Source organism: Erinaceus europaeus, chromosome 11, assembly GCF_950295315.1.
Source record: "Erinaceus europaeus chromosome 11, mEriEur2.1, whole genome shotgun sequence".
NCBI lineage: Eukaryota > Metazoa > Chordata > Mammalia > Eulipotyphla > Erinaceidae > Erinaceus > Erinaceus europaeus.
The window spans coordinates 111,764,752-111,777,476 of record NC_080172.1 but is presented as its reverse complement, the minus strand read 5'-3'; positions in this window follow the sequence as shown (position 1 = coordinate 111,777,476).

Here is a 12,725-nt window from a genome sequence, read left to right as displayed (position 1 = left end):
GGGATAAATAAATAAATAAATAAATATAATGGAGAAGGACACTCAGAAGAGACAGAAAGGAAGAGAAGGGAGAACCATAGAAAAAATGGACAACTATATATATATATATATATATATATATATATATATATATATATATATATATAGTTATATAAACAATAGTCAACCCATATCTGTGATATTAAGAGAAGTAATTCAGTTTCCAATGAAGGGAATGAGGACACAGAACTCTGGTGGTGGGCAAGGTACAGAATTATATCATTGTTATCTTATAATTTTGCAAATCAATATTAAATATTAAATCACTGATAAAAAATTTTAGAAAGAAAAAATAGTATATATATATTTTTCATAATTGCTTTAATAATTTGTATATACTGTAGTTCCAGAGAAAATGCATTTTTACTATTCCCTTAATGTAATTCAGTAGGATATTAATAAGAATCAAATTCAGTCTGTATATGGTAATTTTAATGATGTTAATTCTTCTAGCCTATGAGCAGGGAATAACTTAAAAATTCTATGTGTTTTCTTTTAATTCTTTCAGCAGTGACTCCTAGTTTTCTGTGTACAGGTCTTTAACCTCTTTTGTTAAATGTAGTCATAATTATTTTTTATGATATTGTAAATGAGATAGATTTTTTACTTCTAGTTTTTCTATTTAACTATTTGAATAGAGGAATGATAATGATATTTGTATGTAAAAGTTGTAGCCTGAAACTTGTCTGTATTGCATAATAATTACTAAAAGTTTTCTACTTGGTTTTCTTTTAATTTTCTAAATATAGTATATCATCTTCAAATAGGATAATCTCAATTGTCTTCCAGTTGAAATCCTTTGTGTTTCTTTTTCTTGCCTGATGACTGTGGCCAGCGTTTCCCAGACTGTGCTGAATATTGATGGTGGTGATAGACAGCTTTGTCTTGCAGTTGATCTAATATGGAACGCTTTTAATTTTTCTCTATAGAGGATAATATTATATATGGAGTGACTTTAAAACATGTCAATTTCCTTATGGTTACCCATTTGTTACTAAGAGATCTTTTTTAAAAATAATGACACATTGTTATAAGATACTGATATACACAAGAGAATGTAATTTCTATGAGAACAAATATGAGTCAGTCAGTATTTGTTGATTAAAGGCAAATGAAAATTGAAAGAAAAAAAAATCAGAGATTGAGCAGTCTACTAATTTTGACTGTCCCTTTAAATTCTCAAAGATAATACCAACGTGCAGGAGTCCCTGCACTTTGCTCTCTGTATGCCCCTTCATAAGATCAAATTCTCTGTGCTTCAGTTTTCCTTTTGTAAAATAATAACGAAATAGAAATTTCTCATTCATTAGGGAAAGTAATGAAGATGACCATTTCATTATATTTAAGTTAAAAAAAATCCATGTGATACAAATGAATACTATGAACCTTTTCATTTAAATTGAGTGTCTAAATAAAGTCAGAGAGTCTAAATGAAAGGGAAGGATTGGCTTTGAAAGGAAACAGTGACAATTTTCAGCCCAGTTACAAGCAAGTATAAAACATCTTCATGAGAAGGACCAGCCTGTGTTGGAGGAGCAGCCATAACAGTGAGAGGGAGGCCATGATGGAGGATGAGTCATACTGGAAGAAGCCACGACATCCTTCTGTGTCAGAGCACAGACCTCGGCGTCAGGCTGCCAGGGTTCAAACTCAGTCCTTCAAATGACTTACTATCTGTAGTAACTTGCAAAAGGATTTAACACTGTCCACTGCCCACAAAGCATGTTGCTCGACCCAAGGTTGAGCCTGGTCGCCACCACGTCGATGGAAGGCTTGGTGCTGTGGACTATCTTTCTCATTCTCTCTCTCTGCCTCACTTTCTTTGTGTAAGAAACAAAAAACTCAGCTTAAGGATCCCGGTTTGAGCCCCGGCTCCCCACCTGCAGGGGAATCACTTCACAGGCAGTGAAGCAAGTCTGCATGTGTCTGTCTTTCTCTCCCCCTCTCTTTCTTCCCCTCCTCTCTCCATTTCTCTCTGTCCTATCCAACAACAATGACAACAACAAAAATAATAACTACAACAATAAAAAAATCAAGGACAACAAAAGGAAATAAATAAATATTGAAAACAAAACATAACACTTCAAGATTCTTTATGAAAATTTTTTAATAAAATAAAAGGAAAAGTTCTTTCTTCTTGTATCACTCTTCAGAGCTCCTTTCTACCTGTAAGCCTAGATACTGCCCAACTCATGAGTTACTTAGTATAACCAAGATTTTTACATAAAAATTGCTTAATAAATGCAATTAAACCTTATGTTTTTCTTAAACAATTGATTAATGACAGTGAGACTGAATTCATCCATATAGTATCCTTGAAGTATTTCTACTTTGGAATATTAAGTATTTTACTACAAACATAACTCAGATTCAGTCTTTTCAAATCAAAATTGTTGTGAATGAATAATTACTCTTTGGGGCTGGGTGGTGGTGCGCCTGGCTGAGCACAGACAGGACAGTGCAAAAGGACCTGGGCTCAGGCTCCAAGGCCCCACCAACAGGGAAGAAGCTTCATGAGCATTGAAGCAAAGTGGTGGGTACCCCACTTTTTCTCTCCTGCTCTATCTTTCCCTTCCCTCTCAACTTCTCCTGTCTCTATCCCAAACCAATCACTTTTCCTCTATTTTCTAGTGCCTGGTGGTGGTGTGAGAGGCAGTCAGGAAATGCCTGAGGGGTAGGGTGGGAGGTAGAGGAGACAGCAGCTCCACTGGTGCCTCTGTCAGTATCAGTTTGAGAAAGGAGGTCAGCCCTCTTTCTGTAGAGGAGGGTAGCTTGTATGCCTCCTTTCCCAGTACAGGTTTCTTCACTGCAGTCCTAGGTACTGTTTGGGGAGAAAGTATCTGGGGGAATGTCACACATGAGCTGGTCCCTCTCAGTAGAAACTGAGCTGTCTGAAACCAGGGGGCATACTCACATATTGGAGACACTGTAGTCAAAGGACCAGTTCTCAGCTACCCATGGCCTGCTGCATAGTCACTGGTTCTGTGTCTGTTTTCACTAGATACCTCTGTTTAGAAGCTGGAATTCAGCAGTGTTATACAGCCATCCAATAGCGGGGAAGGTTGAGGACTGAAGACCTTTAAAGGAAACACCTGTCTTTTTGTTTTTGCAAAATGATCTTTGGGTTTACAGTACTCTTTTCTTCTCTTTCAGGAAGTCTGATAAAGAAGAAAAATTCAAAACATTGTGTTACAATGTCAGTTTACTTCCTCTTTCATTGTTAGTTTAGTTTTCCTCACCCACACAACAAATAAAGAGCAGGGAGATTGAGTGGATGCCAAATCATTGTAGACTGGGTAGGACTTGTGAAGGAAAGTATTTTCTCTCTTTCTATCTTTCTTTCTTTATTTTTTAAAAGATTTTATTTATTTTATGAGAAATACAGGAGGAGAGAGAAAGAACCAGATATCACTCTGGTACATGTGCTGCTGGGGACCAAACTCAGGAACTTGTGCTTGAGTGTACAATGCTTTATCCACTGCACCACTTCCTGGACCACTGAAGGAAGTATTTTCCATTAAAATATTTGAGTTTGACGACTTCTGGAGGTGGGCCTATGAGCAGCAGCAGATGTCTTTCTCTCCTCTCCTCTCAGGGATCAACCAGGAATACCAAAGGAGACCACCTGGGACCAAAACAAGACAGGACTAGAACGACTACAGGAACCCACCAAATCACTTGTGAGTGCAAACATGTGTGGCTGGTGACAGAGAGGAGCCTAGGGAAAGATTAAGTGGCTGGTAACAGTCAGGCAGTTTATCAGTTGAGACACCACCTCCAGTCAGTTCCACCAACAAGGGGACAGCTGAAGGGAGGAGAGGACTCCCCAGAGACTCACCATGTGCAACTCTGAGTCTCCATTGCTACTGCCCTCAGAATCTGGAGCAGCAGCAGGGAGGGACACCAGGGGTCAGAGATATAACCAGGAAACTCAGGAGAAGACATAACCTCGGTGTCATAGCAGTGGAGCTGTGAAAGTCTTTTTGCACAACCACTGGATTATCTCTGCCACACCCTGCTTTATCTCTTGGTCAGGAGTCAGTTATTAAGCTAAGAAGCCTACTTGTAGTTTAAAAGCCCTCACGCTCCCATAGCCTACAGGGAAGAAAAAGAAACAAAAAAGAGGCTATTAAACTACTGAGCTCCAACTCAGGGATTAATATACTATTGAAAGAACTGTTAACTTCCACCACTGTGAACCCTTTAATTACCTTACTTAGACACAAGTCAATCCAGGCAATAGTGATCAGTAATTTGAAAAGTACTGAGAGAGGGATATCACAACATAATATATAAAATGGTTAAACCAACAAGAAGAAATATTGGAGAAACGAACCAGGACAAAAGTCCAGCTAAAAGCCCCCCAAAGGGTGAAGCACAAAATAACAAGTGCAACATCCAAACACTAGCTAAGGAAATAATCACAGCAGTGAGTAAAGAGTTTGAAAGAATTGTCATCAGAACTACAGGAACAACAAATGAGATTGTGAAAGAAAACACTAATTATCTCAAGGTTATTAGAGAGCTGAAAGCTGAAGTAGCTGAGCTAAGAACACAACTATCTGAACAAGCTAAAACAGTATCAGAACAGGGTAACAAAGCAGATGAACTCCAGAAAACAGTAGAGGGTAGAGAGAATAGAATCAATGAGGCTAAAGACAGAATTAGCAAGATTGAGGATGAAATAGAGACAACAAAAAAAGTAGTACGAGATCTCAAAAAGAGATTACGAGATGCTGAAAACAACAGCAGAGTCCTATGGGATGACTTCAAAAGAAACAATATACGCATTATTGGCTTACCAGAGGAAGAAAGAGAGGGAGAGGAAGAAAGCATTCTTCAGGCCATAGTAGTTGAAAACTTCTCTAGTCTAGACAACATTAAAGACATAAAGATTAAAGTATCCCAGAGGGTCCAAAACATAATTAACCCAGACTTAAAGATACCAAGAAACATCATATTTAAAATGGGAAAAATAAGAATAAAGAAAGGATCCTGAAGGCTGCAAGAGAAAAATAGTCACCTACAGAGTAAAACCCATAAGATTAGCAGCATATTTCTCCACACAAACAACAGGCCAGAAGAGAATGGCAAGATAGCTATTGAGTGATCAATGAGAAAGGCTTTCAACCAAGAATACTATATCATGCTAGACTGTCATTCAGACTAGATGGAGGCATCAAAACCTTCTCAGAGAAGCAACAGGTGAAGGATCAACTATCACCAAGCCTGCCCTGAAAGAAGTTCTGAAAGGCCTCCTATAAACTGTCAGACCACCAGAAATAGGACACATATCAAAACACTCTAAAACTCTATAATAGTGGCGTTAAAATATCTTCAATCTTTGACATCAATAAATGTCAATGGCCTGAATTCACCTACTAAAGGACACAGAGTAGGAAGATGGCTCAGGCTATAAACCCAACAATATGCTGTCTACAGGAAACACACCTAACTCAATAAGACAAAGACAGACTTAAAGTGAAAGGAAGGAAAACTATCATACAAGCGAATGGCCCACAAAAAAGGGCAGGAACAGCTATTCTCATATCTGACACGATAGACTTTAAAATAGATAAGATTAAAAGAGATAGGAATGGACACTACTTAATGCTCAGAGGATCAGTCAATCAAGAGGACTTGACAGTTATTAACATCTATGCACCCAATTAAAAGCCATCTAAATACATCAAACGTCTACTGAAAGAACTACAGCAATATATTCACAGCAACAGTCATAGTAGGGGACTTCAACACCCCACTGTCTCAACTTGACAGATCATCCAGGAAGAAAATCAATAAAGACATAAGGGAGCTAAATGAAGAGATAGATAAACTAGAACTATTGGACATTTTCAGAGTCATTCATCCCAAGAAACTGGAATACACATTGTACTCAAATCCACCTGGGTCATTCTCAAGGATAGACCATATGTTAGGCCACAAAGACAGCATCAGCAAATTCAAGAGCACTGAAATCATCCCAAGCATCTTCTGAGACCTCAGTGGAATTAAACTAACACTTAACAATCAACAAAAGATTAATAACAGTCCCATAATGTGGAAGATCATCAGTACACTTCTTAACAACTTCTGGTTCAAAGAGAAAATAATGGAAGAAATAAAAATGTTTCAAGAGTTCAATGAAAATGAAGACACAAGCTATCAAAATATTTGGGACACAGCTAAGGCAGTACTGAGAGGGAAGTTCATAGCTATACAAGCACACATTAGGAAACAAGAAAAAGCACAAATAAACAGCCTGATGGCACATCTTAAAGACACAGAAGAAGAAGAACAAAGGAACCTTAAAGCAACCAGAAGGACATAAAATACTAAACTTAGGGCAGAAATCAATAACACTGAGAATAAGAAAACCATGCAAAAGATCAACGAAAGTAAATGTTGGTTCTTCGAAAGAGTGAACAAAATTGCAAACCTTTAGCCAGACTCACAAAACAAAAAAGGGAGAAGATGCCAAAAAAATCGGGTTCTAAATGAAAGAGGAGATATCACAACAGACACCACAGAAATTAAACATATCATGCGACACTTCTATAAACAGCTATATGTCACCAAGATAGAGAACCTGGAAGAAATGGATGATTTCCTAGATACCTACCAACTTCTAAATCTAAGTAAAGAGGAAGTAGATAACATGAACACGCTCATCATAGTTAGTGAAATTGAAACAGTTATCAAAAATCTCCCCAAAAATAAAAGTCCTGGGCCCAACAGTTTTAAAAATTTATTCTACAAAACCTTGAAAGAAGAACTAATACCTCTACTTTTAAAAGTCTGCCAGAAGATTGAAGACACTGGGATACTCCCTGCCAGCTTTTGTGAAGCTAACACCACTCTGATACCAAAAGCAGACAGGGACACAACCAAAAAAAAGAAAAGTACAGTCCAATATCTCTGATGAACACAAATGCTAAAATATTGAACAAAATTCTAGCCAACTGGATACAGCAGTATATTAAAAAGATTGTTCATCATGACCAAGTGGGGTTTATCCCAGGTATGCAAGATTGGTTTAATATACGTAAATCAATCAATGTGATCCACCACATCAACAAAAGAAAGACCAAAAGCCACATGGTTATATCAATAGATGCAGAGAAATCCTTTGACAAAATACAACATCCCATTATGATAAAAAAAAACTACAAAAAAATGGGAACAGATGGAAAATTCATGAAGATTGTGGAGTCTCTATATAGCAAAACAATAGCCAACATCATGCTCAATGGTGAAAAACTGGAAACATTTCCCCTCAGATCAGGTACTAGACAGTGCTGCCCACTATCACCATTACTATTCAACATAGTGTTGGAAGTTCTTGCCATAGCAATCAGGCAGGAGCAATGAATTAAAGGCATACAGATTGGAAGAGAAGAAGTCAAACTCTCCTTATTTGCAGATGACATGATAGTATACATGGAAAAACCTAAGGAATCCAGCAAGAAGCTTTTGGAAATCATCAGGCAATACAGTAAGTTGTCAGGCTACAAAATTAACATTCATAAGTCAGTGGCATTCCTCTATGCAAACACTAAGAAGAAATCCAGAAATCAATTCCTTTTACTATAGCAACAAAAACAATAAAATATCTAGGAGTAAACCTAACCAAAGAAGTGAAAGACTTATACTGAAAATTAGGAGTCACTACTCAAGGAAATGGAAAAGACACAAAGAAGTGGAAAGATATTCCATGTTAATGGGTTGGAAGAATTATCATCATCAAAATGAATATACTACCCAGAGCCATCTACAAATTTAATGCTATCCCCATCAAGATCCTAAACACATTTTTTAGGAGAATAGAACAAATGCTACAAATGTTTATCTGGAACCAGAAAAGACCTAGAATTGCCAACACAATCTTGAGAAAAAAGAACAGAACTGGAGCATCACACTCCCAGATCTCAAACTGTATTATAGGGCCATTATCATCAAAACTGCTTGGTACTGGAACATGTATAGACACACTGACCAGTGGAATAGAATTGAGAGCCCAGAAATGAGTCCCCACACCTATGGACATCTAATCTTTGACAAAGGGGTTCAGACTATTAAATGGGGAAAGCAGAGTCTCTTCAACAAATGGTGTTGGAAACAATCAGTAGAAACATGCAGAAGAATGAAACTGAACCACTGTATTTCACCAAACATAAAAGTAAATTCTAAGTGGATCAAGGACTTGGATGTTATACCAGAAACCATCAGATACTTAGAGGAAAATATTGGCAGAACCATTTCTGTATATATTTTAAAGACAACTTCAATGAAATGAATCCAATTACAAAGAAGACTAAGGCAAATATAAACTTATGGGACTACATCAAATTAAAGAGCTTCTTCACAGCAAAAGAAGCCACTACCCGAACCAAGAGACCCCTGACAGAATGGGAGAAGATCTTTACATGCCATACATCAGACAAGAGTTTAATCACCAGCATATATAAAGAGTTACCAAACTGAACAACAAGACAACAAATAACCCCATCCAAAAATGGGGGAAGGACATGGACAGAATATTCACCACAGAAGAGATGCAAAAGGCCGAGAAACACATGAAAAAATGCTCCAAGTCTCTGATTGTCAGAGAAATGCAAATCAAGACAACAATGAGATAGATACCACTTCACTCCTGTGAGAATGTCATACATCAGAAAAGGTAACAGCAGAAAATGCTGGAGTGGGTGTGGGGTCAAAGGAGCCCTCCTGCACTGCTGGTGGGAATGTCAATTGGTCCAACCTCTGTGGAGAACAGTCTGGAGAACTCTCAGAAGGCTAGAAATGGACCTACCCTATGACCCTGCAATTCCCCTCCTGGGGATATATCCTAAAGAACCCAACACATCCATCCAAAAAGATCTGTGTACACATATGTTCTTGGCAGCACAATTTGTAATAGCCAAAACCTGGAAGCAACCCAGGTGTCCAACAACAGATGAGTGGCTGAGCAAGTTGTGGTCTATATACACAATGGAATACTACTCAGCTGTAAAAAATGGTGACTTCACCGTTTTCAGCTGATCTTGGATGGACCTTGAAAAAATCATGTTGAGTGAAATAAGTCAGAAACAGAAGGATGAATATGGGATGATCTCACTCTCAGGCCGAAGTTGAAAAACAAGATTAGAAAAGAAAACACAAGTCGAACCTGAAATGGAATTGGAGTATTACACCAAAGTAAAAGACTCTGGGGTGGGTGGGTGGGTGGGGAGAATACAGGTCCATGAAAAATGATGAATGAAATAGTGGGGGTTGTATTGTTAAATGGGAATCCGGGGAATGTTATGCATGTAAAAAAAAAAAAAAAAAAGAAGTAGAAATGCAAAGCAGAAATTGACTGAGTTTGGAGTATGGCACCAAAGTAAGAAAGCAGAAGTACACTAGAGTTTGCAGTGAGTACCCTCCCTAACACTTCCTCTCCACTATTCCAAGCTTTGGGTCCATGATTGCTCAACAATTTGTTTGTCTTTGTATGTTAACTCTCTTTTCAGCCACCAGGTTTCAGATGCCATCAGGATGCCCGCCAGGCTTCCCTGGATTGAAGACCCCACCAATGTGTCCTGGAGCTCAGTTTCCCCAGAGACCCACCCTACTAGGGAAAGAGAGAGGCAGACTGGGAGTATGGACCGACCAGTCAACGCCCATGTTCAGCGGGGAAGCAATTACAGAAGCCAGACCTTCTACCTTCTGCAACCCACAATGACCCTGGGTCCATGCTCCCAGAGGGATAGAGAATGGGAAAGCTATCGGGGGGGTGGGGTGGGATATGGAGATTGGACGGTGGGAATTGTGTGGAGTTGTACCCCTCCTACCCTATGGTTTTGTTAATTAATCCTTTCTTAAATAAAAAATAAATAAATAAATAAATAAATAAATAAATAAATAAATAAAAACAAAGGAGTCCTTCTGCACTGCTGGTGGGAATGTAAATTGGTCCAGCTTCTGTGGAGAACAGTTTGGAGAACTTTCAGAAGGCTAGAAATGGACCTACCCTAGGATCCTGCAATTCCTCTCCTAGGGATATATCCTAAGGAACCCAGCACATCTATCCAAAAAGATCTGTGTACACATATGTTCCTGGTAGCACAATTTGTAATAGCCAAAACCTGGAAGCAACTCAGGTGTCCAACAACAGATGAGTGGCCTAGCAAGTTGTGGTATATATACACAATGGAATACTACTCAGCTATAATAAATGGTGATTTTACTGTTTTTAGCTGATCTTGGATGGACCTTGAAAAAATCATGTTGAGTGAAATAAGTCAGAAACAGAAGGATGAATATGGGATGATCTCACTCTCAGGCCGAAGTTGAAAAACAGGATCAGAAAAGAAAACACAAGTAGAACCTGAACTGGAATTGGGTGTATCACTCCAAAGTACAAGACTCTGGGGGTGGGTGGGTGGGGAGAATACAGGTCCAAGAAGGATGACAGAGGACCTAGTGGAGGTTGTATTGTTATATGGGAAACTGGGGAATGTTATGCATGTACAATCTATTGTATTTACTGTTGAGTGTAAATCATTAATTCCCCAATAAAGAAATAATAATAAAAAAAGAATACAGAGTTCTGATGGTGAGAATTATGTGGCACTGTTCCCAATTGTGTGGTTTTTGTGTTTCCTTTTAATAAATAAAAATTTAAGAAAAGAAAAAAAATGTTTGAGTTTTTCCCTTTTACCAAAAAGGACTTTGTTTTTAATGGTGAACTTTTTTTCCACTAGCAACAAAAACACCAGTATTGGTGTATGCATAATCCTTGATTTTTATAGTATAGCTATATAGGCTAGGATGTTTTTGCACACCTTACAGGTTGCCTGTATTTGGTGGCTCAGACATTGTGAGGGATAGAAAGAAAACTGAATATAATTTCAAGGTTTCCTTTCAATATAGAAAAATGAAGTTTCTTGGTCCGGGAGATGCCGCAGTGGATAAGGCTTTGGACTCTCAAGCATGAGGTCCCAAGTCCATTCTGCAGCACATGTACCAGAGTGATGTCTGGTTCTTTCTCTCCCTCCTATCATTTCTCAGGAATAAATAAATAAAACTTAAAAAAAAGAAAAATGAACTTTCAAAATGAATAATCAAAATAAAAAAATCTACAAAAATCAACACAAAAACTGCAAATGCTACCTTTAATTGCTTGGGTTTTTTCTTCTTATATTGCGATACTTCCACTATATTTGAGTTTAAATACAAGGAAAGACCTAAAGGCCCTCTCCCACACACACACACATTTGAGTTATATGCCAAAGAAATTTGAGTACATTCTAAAATTACACTCCATAGGTCAACTTACCTGGAGTGGAGGCACCTGTTTTGAAATGTATACCATCCCTGTTTGAGCCCCTGGTAATCAGATGAGATACTAAGTTACTGTCTGTGTCTCTTCTTTTTCTATATGAAAAAACCTGTCTGGAGGGTTGAAGACTAGGAACAACAAGACCATCTACATTGAACTACAGAGAAAAAATCACATTAACTTGTTAAGATTGTAAATACATTTTTTAATGTCAAGTACTTTTTTTTTTTCCCTTTATTAAGTTTTTGATAATATTTTCTATATAGTGTCCTAATGGTGACAAAAATGTTTAAAAACAATTTCATAGCACTATCAAAATGTATTTCTAATATACAAGCTATAGAAAAAGAAATAGAAAAAAGTCAGAAGATAGTTTTATTTTGAAATGTCTGGATTTCCCTTCTTATTTTGATATATAAAGATAATAACAATGCCATTCTCCTCAGAATCTGTCTTTAAATATGAGTCTGAATTAATTTAAGTTAATTAAATTTAGACAGTATTCATTTGTTTGTTATTTTGAGAAAAACAGGATGATCTACTTCATTTGAGGAATTTAAGAAACAAGAACAGAAAGGAGTACCACAATATAAACTAGGACTTGGACTGGTTTGGGTTTATTGAACCTAAGCAATGGAGTCTGGGACTGGAAGTCAGGTGGGTGGGGGAGTGCTTTGGTGTGCTGGTGCATGAAGTAAGAGGACTTAAATGGAGGGTAAGAGTTTGATAGGTGTTTTTCAGACACTATCAAGGTGATATGAGCAATTTTACCCCTTTTTAAAAAAAATTGCTTATTTATTTAGTTCCCCTGTTGTTTCCCTTGTTTTTTATTGTTGTTGTAGTTATTATAGTTGTTATTATTGATGTCGTCATTGTTAGATAGGACAGAGAGAAATGGAGAGAGGAGGGGAAGACAGAGAGGGGGAGAGACAGACAGACACCTGCAGACCTGCTTCACAGCCTGTGAAGGGACTCCCATGCAGGTGGAGAGCCGGGGCTCAAATTGGGATCCTTATGCCGGTGCGTGGGTGCTTGTGCTTTGTGCAACCTGCGCTTAACCTACTGCGCTACCACCCGACTCCCAGCTTTATCCCTTTGTAAGCAACTGTTTGTTCTGTAAGTTATTAATCTCTAAGAAAATATTAAAAAAATAAGAAAGAAAAGAAAAATCAGTTTGAATCTGGGTTCTGGTTAAAGCTTTATTCTAGTCAATTAGAGTCTTGAAGGTGATGAAACATACTCAGAATTATGCCTGAGCCCAATTAATGTTTGGAAGAGAGAGATTGAAGTGGAGATTCTGCAAATAATTATTTAAAAATTGTGCTACTCCTTGGAAGACACAGTCATCCTATTAACCTGAAGG